Here is a 9,532-nt window from a genome sequence, read left to right on the forward strand (position 1 = left end):
CCCTGGGTAGGAGGATCCTTTGAGGGCTTCATTCGAAGGACGTGGACCGTATCTCTGATCTTTCGTCGTCTCGTGTCGTGGTCGATATCTTCAACTTCATAAGTAACATCAGACAACTGTCTTACAACCTTATAAGATCTAAAGCAGCGCCTGAGGAGCTTCTCAGAGAAAAAAAAATGGTTCAGATGGCTCTGAGCACTATGGGACTTAACTTCTAAGGTCATCAGTCCCCTAGAACTTAGAATAACTAACCTAAGGACACCACACACATCCATGCCCGAGGCAGGACTCGAACCCGCGACTGTAGCGGTCGCGCGGCTCCAGACTGAAGCTCCCAGAACCGCACGGCCACACCGGCCGGCACCACTAGGCAGCCGCTGCACGTCCGTAAAGGGTATACCGACGCGCAGAAGTACGGCAGTGCCTACAGCATCCTAGATATTGATGTTATCAATAAGAACGTAACCGGGCGCTTGTAAGACTGTGGACTACACCGCACTTTGAATCCTATTGACGTTAAGTGTGGTAATATTGTAGGTTTGGCAGTCACACATGATGGCTCAGAGGACAATGAGCTCTGAGTGTTGGGATCGTCCTTCTCGACGCCTTTGAACCTAACTCGTTGGTAACGTCTGGAGTATGAGGCGGAACGTCAAAGCCATAGCGGGTCAGAGAGTGGAGAAGCTCGCAGCACGACGATCATGAACGAGAGCAGCTACTGCTGCATCTCCTCGTCCTGCTGCCACCGCGGCTCATTGCTGTCGGGGTGCTGCGCGGTGCGCGCGCCGCCCTGCCCGCCACCGCCGGCTGAGTCTGTCAACGTGGTCGCATCCGCCTGGCCACCACGCGGGGCTGCGACTGACGTCAGCGAGTTCCTGCGGGAGCGCTGCTGCAGCTGCTCGCTGCTCTGCTCGTTCTTCCTCTTTGCTGTTACGGTGCTCTGTTTCCTCTCAGCGCTCAGTATTGCCTTCAGGTGCTTGGTTTGTTCACGAATGCGTTCTTACCTCGCGGTGTTCTCGCAAGATTTTAACCCCTACCTGTTCGATCTGCCATTCAACAGAACATCTGTGGATGAACTGCACACGTCGACGTCCATTTCAGCTTCCACGGGAACGTCCTGCAGACGGTAGTGAAAGGCTTCTTCCGCTATTGAGTGAGGTAGTCGCAGAGACTGAACCAAAACCCCGGCAGCCGGAACATGTTTACGAGACGGAGATGCCAGATCAGATGGAATGCAGTGTCAAAGACATTCACGGTAGGACGGACGTCGATTCGGCCCCGTCATCCTCGCCGGCACAGTTACCGCTAGATACCAACGATGCGCCAGCCACCTCTGAAACTAAGCCGTGTGAGATGCAGGAGCGGGTGCAGATCAGTTTGCCTGAACCACCCCTATCGGTAGAGACTGCAGCAGAAACGAAGAAAGGCCGCCGAAGGAGAAGCAAAGGGAATAGTAGCAAAGAGGAAAAGTCGGATGATTTGAGACCCGTACACATGTCAGAAAGTGGCAGCGAGACTGAAACTCAATCTTCTTGCTCAGTGCATTTCTAGAATGTACTCGAAACGAATACAGAAATTAAAATGGTACAGTATAGGTGAGTTTTGAGCTCACGACCCTCCATGAAACAGTTTAGTATCACAACCACTACACCACGGTGTTACTCAGCTTCTTCCGCATAAAAAATGGGAAACATTCTCCTGATAATTAAAAGATTCTGATCTTAAAGTGTCTTATTCTACTTTCGACAGCATATTGCCGCACGGGATTAGCCGAGCGGTCTACGGCGCTGCAGTCATGGACTGTGCGGCTGGTCCCGGCGGAGGTTCGAGTCCTCCGTCGGGCATGGGTGTGTGTGTTTGTCCTTAGGATAATTTAGGTTAAGTAGTGTGTAAGCTTAGGGACTGATGACCTTAGCAGTTAAGTCCCATAAGATTTCACACACATTTGGACATTTTTTTTGACAGCATATTTAAAAATTTTCCCAGAAATCTTGGCGTGCGAAGTTATTCACGATCGTGTTAACATGCAAACTCATCTCATTCAACTCGCCTCTCACACTCACAGGCCCCCGTAACTAGAACTCCCTCACACCCCTTGTCCATCTCTGTTAAGTCGGTCATACCGATCCTCTCCCACTCCCAGCCAAGAGCTGAGTGCCGGAAAAATCCCATTTTCATACGCGGCGTTTTGAAATACACTACTGGCCATTAAAATTGCTACACCAAGAAGAAATGCAGATGATAAAAGGGTATTCATTGGACAAATATATTATACTAGAACTCACATGTGATTACATTTTCACGCAATTTGGGTGCATAGATCCTGAGAAATCAGTACCCAGAACAACCACCTCTGGCCGTAGTAACGGCCTTGATACCCCTGGGCATTGAGTCAAACAGCTTGGATGGCGTGTACAGGTACAGCTGCTCATGCAGCTTCAACACGATACCACAGTTCAACAAGAGTAGTGACTGGCGTATTGTGACGAGCCAGTTGCTCGGCCACCATTGACCAGACGTTTTCAATTGGTGAGAGAGCTGGAGAATGTGCTGGCCAGGGCAACAGTCGAACATTTTCTGTATCAAGAACGGCTCGTACAGGACCTTCAACATGCGGTCGTGCATTATCCTGCTGAAATGTAGGGTTTCGCAGGGATCGAATGAAGGGTAGAGCCACGGGTCGTAACACATCTGAAATGTAACGTCCACTGTTCAAAGTGCCGTCAATGCGAACCAGAGGTGACCGAGACGTGTAACCAATGGCACCCTATACCATAACGTCGGGTGATACGCCAGTATGGCGGTACAAATACACGCTTCCAATGTGCGTTCACCGTGATGTCGCCAAACACGGATGCGACCATCATGATGCTGTAAACAGAACCTGGATTCAACCGAAAAAATGACGTTTTGCCGTTCGTGCGCCCAGGTTCGTCGTTGAGTACACCATCGTAGGCGCTCCTGTCTGTGATGCAGCGTCAAGGGTAACCGCAGCCATAGTCTCCGAGCTGATAGTCCATGCTGCTGCAAACGTCGCGAACTGTTCGTGCAGATGGTTGTTGTCTTGCAAACTTCCCCATCTGTTGACTCAGGGATCGTTACACGAGGCATCACAACAAAGTTTCACCAGGCAACGCCGGTCAACTGCTGTTTGTGTATGAGAAGTAGGTTGGAAACTTTCCTCATTTCAGCACGTTGTAGGTGTCGCCACCGGCGCCAACCTTGTGTGAATGCTCTGGAAGGCTAATCATTTGCATATCACAGCATCTTCTTCCTGTCGGTTAAATTTCGCTTCTGTAGCGCGTCATCTTCTTCGTGTAGCAATTTTAATGGCCAGTAGTGTATTTTAGGCAGCGTACTCTCGCGAATGCGTTGCAATAACATGGTAAAGATACCACAAATCATTTTAAATGAGACACCACGGAAATCTCCAGGGATATTAGTGTGGTATAGCCTTCAGAAAACAAGTGTGATGTTTTGTATTACTGTGAGTTTCATTAACAGACAATAGCAAGCAGTTGTTGTGACTATTCATGTGGCTGTAATGGGTAGCAGAAGAGAGCTGGTGATTAATATATACCTGAGTGTTATGTTGGCGCTTGAAGAAGGTATATTTTCGTACATTCTGCAGGGGACGACAACAGCAGCGCGTGTAGCGAGTATTTTGTCTGTCAATTTACATGCAAGCAGCTAAGGACGCGAGGTTATGCGCGCCTAGTGTCACTTGTTTTGCTGCCATCGTTGCCGTTATGTTTTTCTATTTTCGTGTGGGGAGGAATCCAATGGAATTCGACGGAAAAGTGTGGGCAGGAACGCGGCACTCAATGGACAGACGGGGCCGGTGGGCGACGTAGGTGGGCGAAGTGCAGCTGGTGGGCGCTCCCTTTGTGCGGCGTGAGCGTCAGAGGGGCCGGCGAACTATAGCGTGCTCATGCGGCAGGCGACGCCCCGCTAGGAATACATACGCAGTGTGTGTTTTTGCACGCCCCGTGCGTGCGGATGATTTAACGACGGGACGGCGCTCGGCGTTGCAGCTGTCAAATGCGGCCGGTGCTGCGCAAGTTGGCATGCCTCGGGCGCGTGGGTAGCTGCGCTGACTGGCAGGCGGGCAGTGGGCGGCGTGGCAGGGGCGGGCTCCAGCCGGGCGTTGCCCGAAAGCGCAGGTGTAGCTCTCGCCTGGCAGCAAAGACGGCGCTAGCGTTGGATTGAACTGTCCTTCTCTTTCATAAACTAAAACAGAACATGAAAATGTGAAACTTCATTTCAAACAAATTAAATACAATCCGAGAAGAATCATGAACACAGGAAATAGGACTAAATTACATTCATAGGGACATAAACCGAAGACAACAGTTTTAAATTCACAAAACATTATTACATTATTTTGCATCAACTAAGTAACTGAGACTAAAAATCTGTTGATTTTAAAGGCTGTTCCAAACGGCCACAACACACCCAGAGGCTCCGCATTATGCAAACAGCGTATCGTAAACACTGTGACTACAGATTGATACAGGAAACGTCTAAAACGAGAAACGAACATACACATAACAACAAACATAACGATCTCACAAGCTCACAAGCCACACTGAGCTCGGAAGTTTAACACAACGGCAATAACAAAAATTAATAAAATATTTTCATAAATAAGAAAACTTTAAAACCCAACTTCAAATAAAATATACACGGCGTCAGTTAATGGCGCCGCAAATTTACTTTATTTGAAAAGGCAACACACATTGTACCAATAACTGTCCAACAGCAAACAATTAGCGAACAGTCGCTGTGATAAGCTAATGGACCAATGATTGCAAATTAAATGCTATTAAACAAGAGTGTATTTCCGACAAATTGCGCCCACTTCAGACAATTCAATAAAATGGAAATCACACAAAAGCTTTGAAAGGAACTTGACACACATATGGAAATGAAACACCTTCTTGGGAAAGTAACCAGCACATTGACATACTAAATTAACGTAAAGCTAATAAAGCTCACGGTAACAGAAAAGGTCAAAACACACTAAATATCGAAAGCACGGGCAATGAACGAAGTTTTATATACTTACAGATGTTCTCGTGTCATGGCGAAGCAAAGCTCAATTCCGTTCACCCACATACAATAACATTTCATTAGCTCACGTCTTCCCAACATGACACCGACTAATGGCGCTTAGTACTGATGGTATTCCAATTTTAATGAGCCACCAATACCGCCTTCCAGTACGGTTGTAACGGCCAATTCCACCCGCTACAACGAAGAACTTCTTTCACGTCGGGCGCGTATCTCCACGTACGCCTGCATACAATGGCTTAATAACACGTCACGAGACTGCTCAGCTTTCACAGCTGTGTACTACAACTTTTAAAGTATACTTCAACACCACACCACTCCGTGACTGCCATAAACTCAGCTTCGGCCAAGAACTGCACTCCACTCGGTGGTAAACCACCACATCCACCTGCCCGTCCATAACTGTCTCCAACAGTCCGCGCTTTCCTCTTTTAAGATTCGGTGCTGCACACTCACCACATCCCTGCAAAGCGATACATTGCAATCAGATACCAAGAATCTCTTGTCTACTACGGACTGTCTTAGCGATGTGAATCGGAAGTTTTAACGACCTTCCATCGGACCGAAAGGTCAGTTAGGATCGCTTCTCAGGTCAATTTGTACAGAATCGAAAGGTGGATGCCGGCCGGAGTGGCCGAGCGGCTCTAGGCGCTACAGTCTGGAGCCGCGCGACCGCTGCGGTCGCAGGTTCGACTCCTGCCTCGGGCGTGGATGTGTGTGATGTCCTTAGGTTAGTTAGGTTTAAGTAGTTCTAAGTTCTAGGGGACTGATGACCACAGATGTTAAGTCCCATAGTGCTCAGAGCCATTTGAACCATTTGAAAGGTGGGTTGCGTTCCGCATGTGACCCAGTTTATACAGAATGCGAAGCGGGATGTGTGAGCGTCAGAAGGGAGGAAGCGGAATGAAAGAGTTAATTAGAGGAAATCAGAGTATATTCTGAACTTGCCGGATATAGAAGGGCTCGTCCTGGAAGGAAGAAGGAAGATTGGGTTTAACGTCCCGTCGGCGTCGAGGTCATTAGAGACAGAGCACAACCTCAGATTGCGTCAACGATGCGGAAGGAAATCGGCCGTGCCCTTTTAAAGGATCCAGGCTAGTCTTAGGGGCGAAGTTGAAGGTTGACTGTCAGTCTAGAGTGGCGGGAATAAAATAAAAGGATTAGGGATCGGAAGTGAGAGCGGTTCACGTCCACGCGTGTGGTGGGCTGTCTGGATGAACAGAGGCAGAGGCGAACAACAGCACTGGGCCTTCCGCTCTGGTCTGGCTGGGGTCTGGATTACCAGATCGTCTTCTCCGTCCGGCTTCTGGCTTACAACAGAGTGAAGCAACTGCTCTCGACATCCCAGGACCTTCCAGCGACCACACACATGACCCACGTCCCACGCTCCATATTGCCTAAAGAGTGGGGTGGAATCGCCAGTTTATTCAACAGAGACACCGGAAAAGTGGCGTGAAATCGGGTTCAGCAACTTATACTAGATTCAATCAGCTCTCTCCTGAAAGGCAAGCAGGCTTGCATGTAGGCACTGGTTAAAGATATACTGGGAGAGAGTATGAAAATAATTTTTTAAACTAAATCCGTAAATATTTCCAGTCAACTCACTCCGCCTTCAGGCCACGAGTCGCCTACTGGGACCATCCGACCGCCGTGTCATCCTCAGTGGAGGATGTGGATAGGAGGGGCGTGGGGTCAGCACACCGCTCTCCCGGTCGCTATGATGGTATTCTTGCCCGAAGCCGTTACTATTCGGTCGAGTAGCTCCTCAATTGGCATCACGAGGCTGAGTGCACCCCAAAAACTGTCAACAGCGCATGGCGGCCTCGATGATCACCCATCCAAGTGCCAACCACGCCCGACAGCGCTTAACTTCGGTGATCTCACGGGAACCGGTGTAGCCACTGCGGCAAGGCCGTTGCCCACATTCCCGGTCAAAAACAGTGAAATTGTTTCTGGACAAAGAGTAAGTGTATTAGGTGCGTCTATGCATGCGCTCGGTAGTTTAAAATGTTTTTCTTGGCATGAACAGTACCACCAGGCGGATTTCGTTGCTACATCTAACGATCGTATCGTGTTTGATATGAGCGATGGCGTAAAACTTAAATTCGCTAATAGTCATTTGGAAGGGATCGAACTTTACTGGGGTAATCAAATGTGTGAGTCATTGACCGATATTAATAGTTTGGAGAAGTGATTTCTTAACACGTTCTGTGGGAAAGCCAAGCAAATGAGGCTTCAAAACGAGTTTATGAATGGATCAGTCTGTAGACGTGGGCCTCAGTCATTGTGTACAAGAGTGGAAACGATTACAACACATCAACAGGCGAGCGGTTTAAGGCGCTACAGTCATAGACTGTGCGGCTGATCCCGGCGGAGGTTCGAGTCCTCCCTCCCGCATGAGTGTGTGTGTGTGTTCGTCCTTAGGATAATTTAGGTTAAGCTTAGGGACTGATGACCTTAGCAGTTGAGTCCCATAAGATTTAACACACATTTTTTTGAACATCAACAGGACGTTGGGGGCGTTAACCGACATTTCCACATTGAAACGTAGTTAACTGTCACCAGAACAGGTCACTTAATTCTCGGAATCGGCCCAGTGAATAATTTCCAATATGGTCACAAAAACAGCCACAATGATAATGGGAACAATAGGTCGCAGAACGATCACCTTTATAATAATCAGAATATAGCAAACAGAAAAAATAGAACGGCTTTTATTCACAAAATAGGAATTATAGCGAGCAGAAAAACAGATTTGTGGGTTCTATTAACAAAAGATGGCAGCAACAGGATTTCTGAAAACTAGAAGACGTCGCGTCCAGGCAGAAGGGACGATAGACTAAGATTAATATAGAATCGAATGCCATGGATGAAATCCTACGTGACAACATGTGGATAGGATGTGTTAAACATTGCAATAGGGCTGAAGTACCTGAGGAGAAAGTGCAGGATTTAGTGGCAAATAAGGAAATAAATAATTTCAGTGATTTAGGTTTTCAGTGTGGCGAATCGTCGAAATTTTTAGACTGGGGCCCCCTGCCAATTTACTTCGATGAGTAAGACGGAACGGGTCTATTCAAAAGGCGGGTGAGCTGACTTGTCTAAGGAGTTGGTCTGCAATAGTAACAGTGATGATGCACGAGACGAAATTTTAGCTGTTGCTGGTGTTGTAGTGCAGGAGCGTCAGCTTGGGATGAGATACGCCTAGTTGTCAAATGGTGTAGGTGTGAGACTTAAGTGGCAACCAAAAACACACTTCATACGATGTGACTGATACCACGAGTGTCACTAATGACGAAGCGTCGCTGTCTGGGGCAGGACTCGCTTTTGAAGGAAATGATGCATGTATGGATGAAGATCTCTCCAGGGGACACTGCCTTGTATTTGCACTGGCGCTCCGAGTGTAGTGGCTTGCGTGTTCGCGTGATGGTGAGAGCTATACCGGGTGCAGTGCAGCTATCGGCCGGGTCTCCCATGTCGAAGCAGTCTCATCAGATGAACCACACGAAGCGTGTCGGACGACGTCCCACCTCTCCCACATCCACTCCCAAAGTCCTTTCCCAGTTCCCCATGCACCCAACATAAGGTGTGATGGAGAGGAGTGTGTGGCACATGCAAGGATGTGCCATGAACAGAGCCATAGGGATACTGCACGGCCTCCCTGAGTAACTAGCCTTGCGCTGGAGCTGGGCACTGTGGTTTTCTTCTGAGACCAAAATCAGGAAAAAAAGGAAACAAGGTACTCGATGAGACTTCAGAAACACAAGCATCGGGGCTGGAACCCGTGGAAGTTGTTTCCGCAACTGTATCGGGTGACAGACCAGTCGAGGCACTGGGAATCGTCACTGCGGAGAGAAATTTTCAGCGAACAAAGAGAGCAGAAAGGCAAATAATGACTTCCTAACAAAAAATTGAGGGAATTACAAAGTCTTGAACCTAATGCATTCAATAAAAGACTGTCTCAGAGTGAAGGGAGTCAACAGACCCCTTCTACCTCCAACACAGAGAATAAGGGAGGAGTCTAATACTCACACTTCTCAGGATAATCGGATTCTGAGAAAGTTGAAGCAGGAAACAGGGAAGCAGATCAATACTATTGTAGTCTCGGTTGAGGGGGCCCAAAATATCTATGTAGATGGAGGCGAAGCTGCTGATCAGGATAGTAGCTAAACTTTTCAGGTCCGCAAAGACATCAAGTTCTATACCGACGCTTCTTAAAGACGTTCCTCCAAAGACTCACTTCGAGAAAGTACGCGTACAGAACCAGAAGGTCTCCACGGAGGACTGGAGGTTTTATCTGATAGAGCCCTGTGGTGGAAGTCGGTGACGAATCGCTGAGGGCAGTGCGATAACAAGGATATGAAGTTGTACTTATGGTTCTAGCAAGTGACCGTCAGGCTAATTTAGAAATCGAAAGCGACCATGGATATAAGATGGCTGTTGAAAGTTTTGCAGATAA

The 9,532-nt window shown here is 48.1% G+C and overlaps 1 pseudogene; it reads right to left on the bottom strand.

Annotated features, from left to right (window-relative positions):
- Positions 1–6,875: 6,875 nt before the first annotated feature.
- Positions 6,876–6,993, bottom strand: LOC126471733 (5S ribosomal RNA; annotated as a pseudogene).
- Between the last annotated feature and the right edge of the window lie 2,539 nt (positions 6,994–9,532).

This window comes from Schistocerca serialis, chromosome 3 (genome assembly GCF_023864345.2).
Source record: "Schistocerca serialis cubense isolate TAMUIC-IGC-003099 chromosome 3, iqSchSeri2.2, whole genome shotgun sequence".
NCBI classification, from domain to species: domain Eukaryota; kingdom Metazoa; phylum Arthropoda; class Insecta; order Orthoptera; family Acrididae; genus Schistocerca; species Schistocerca serialis.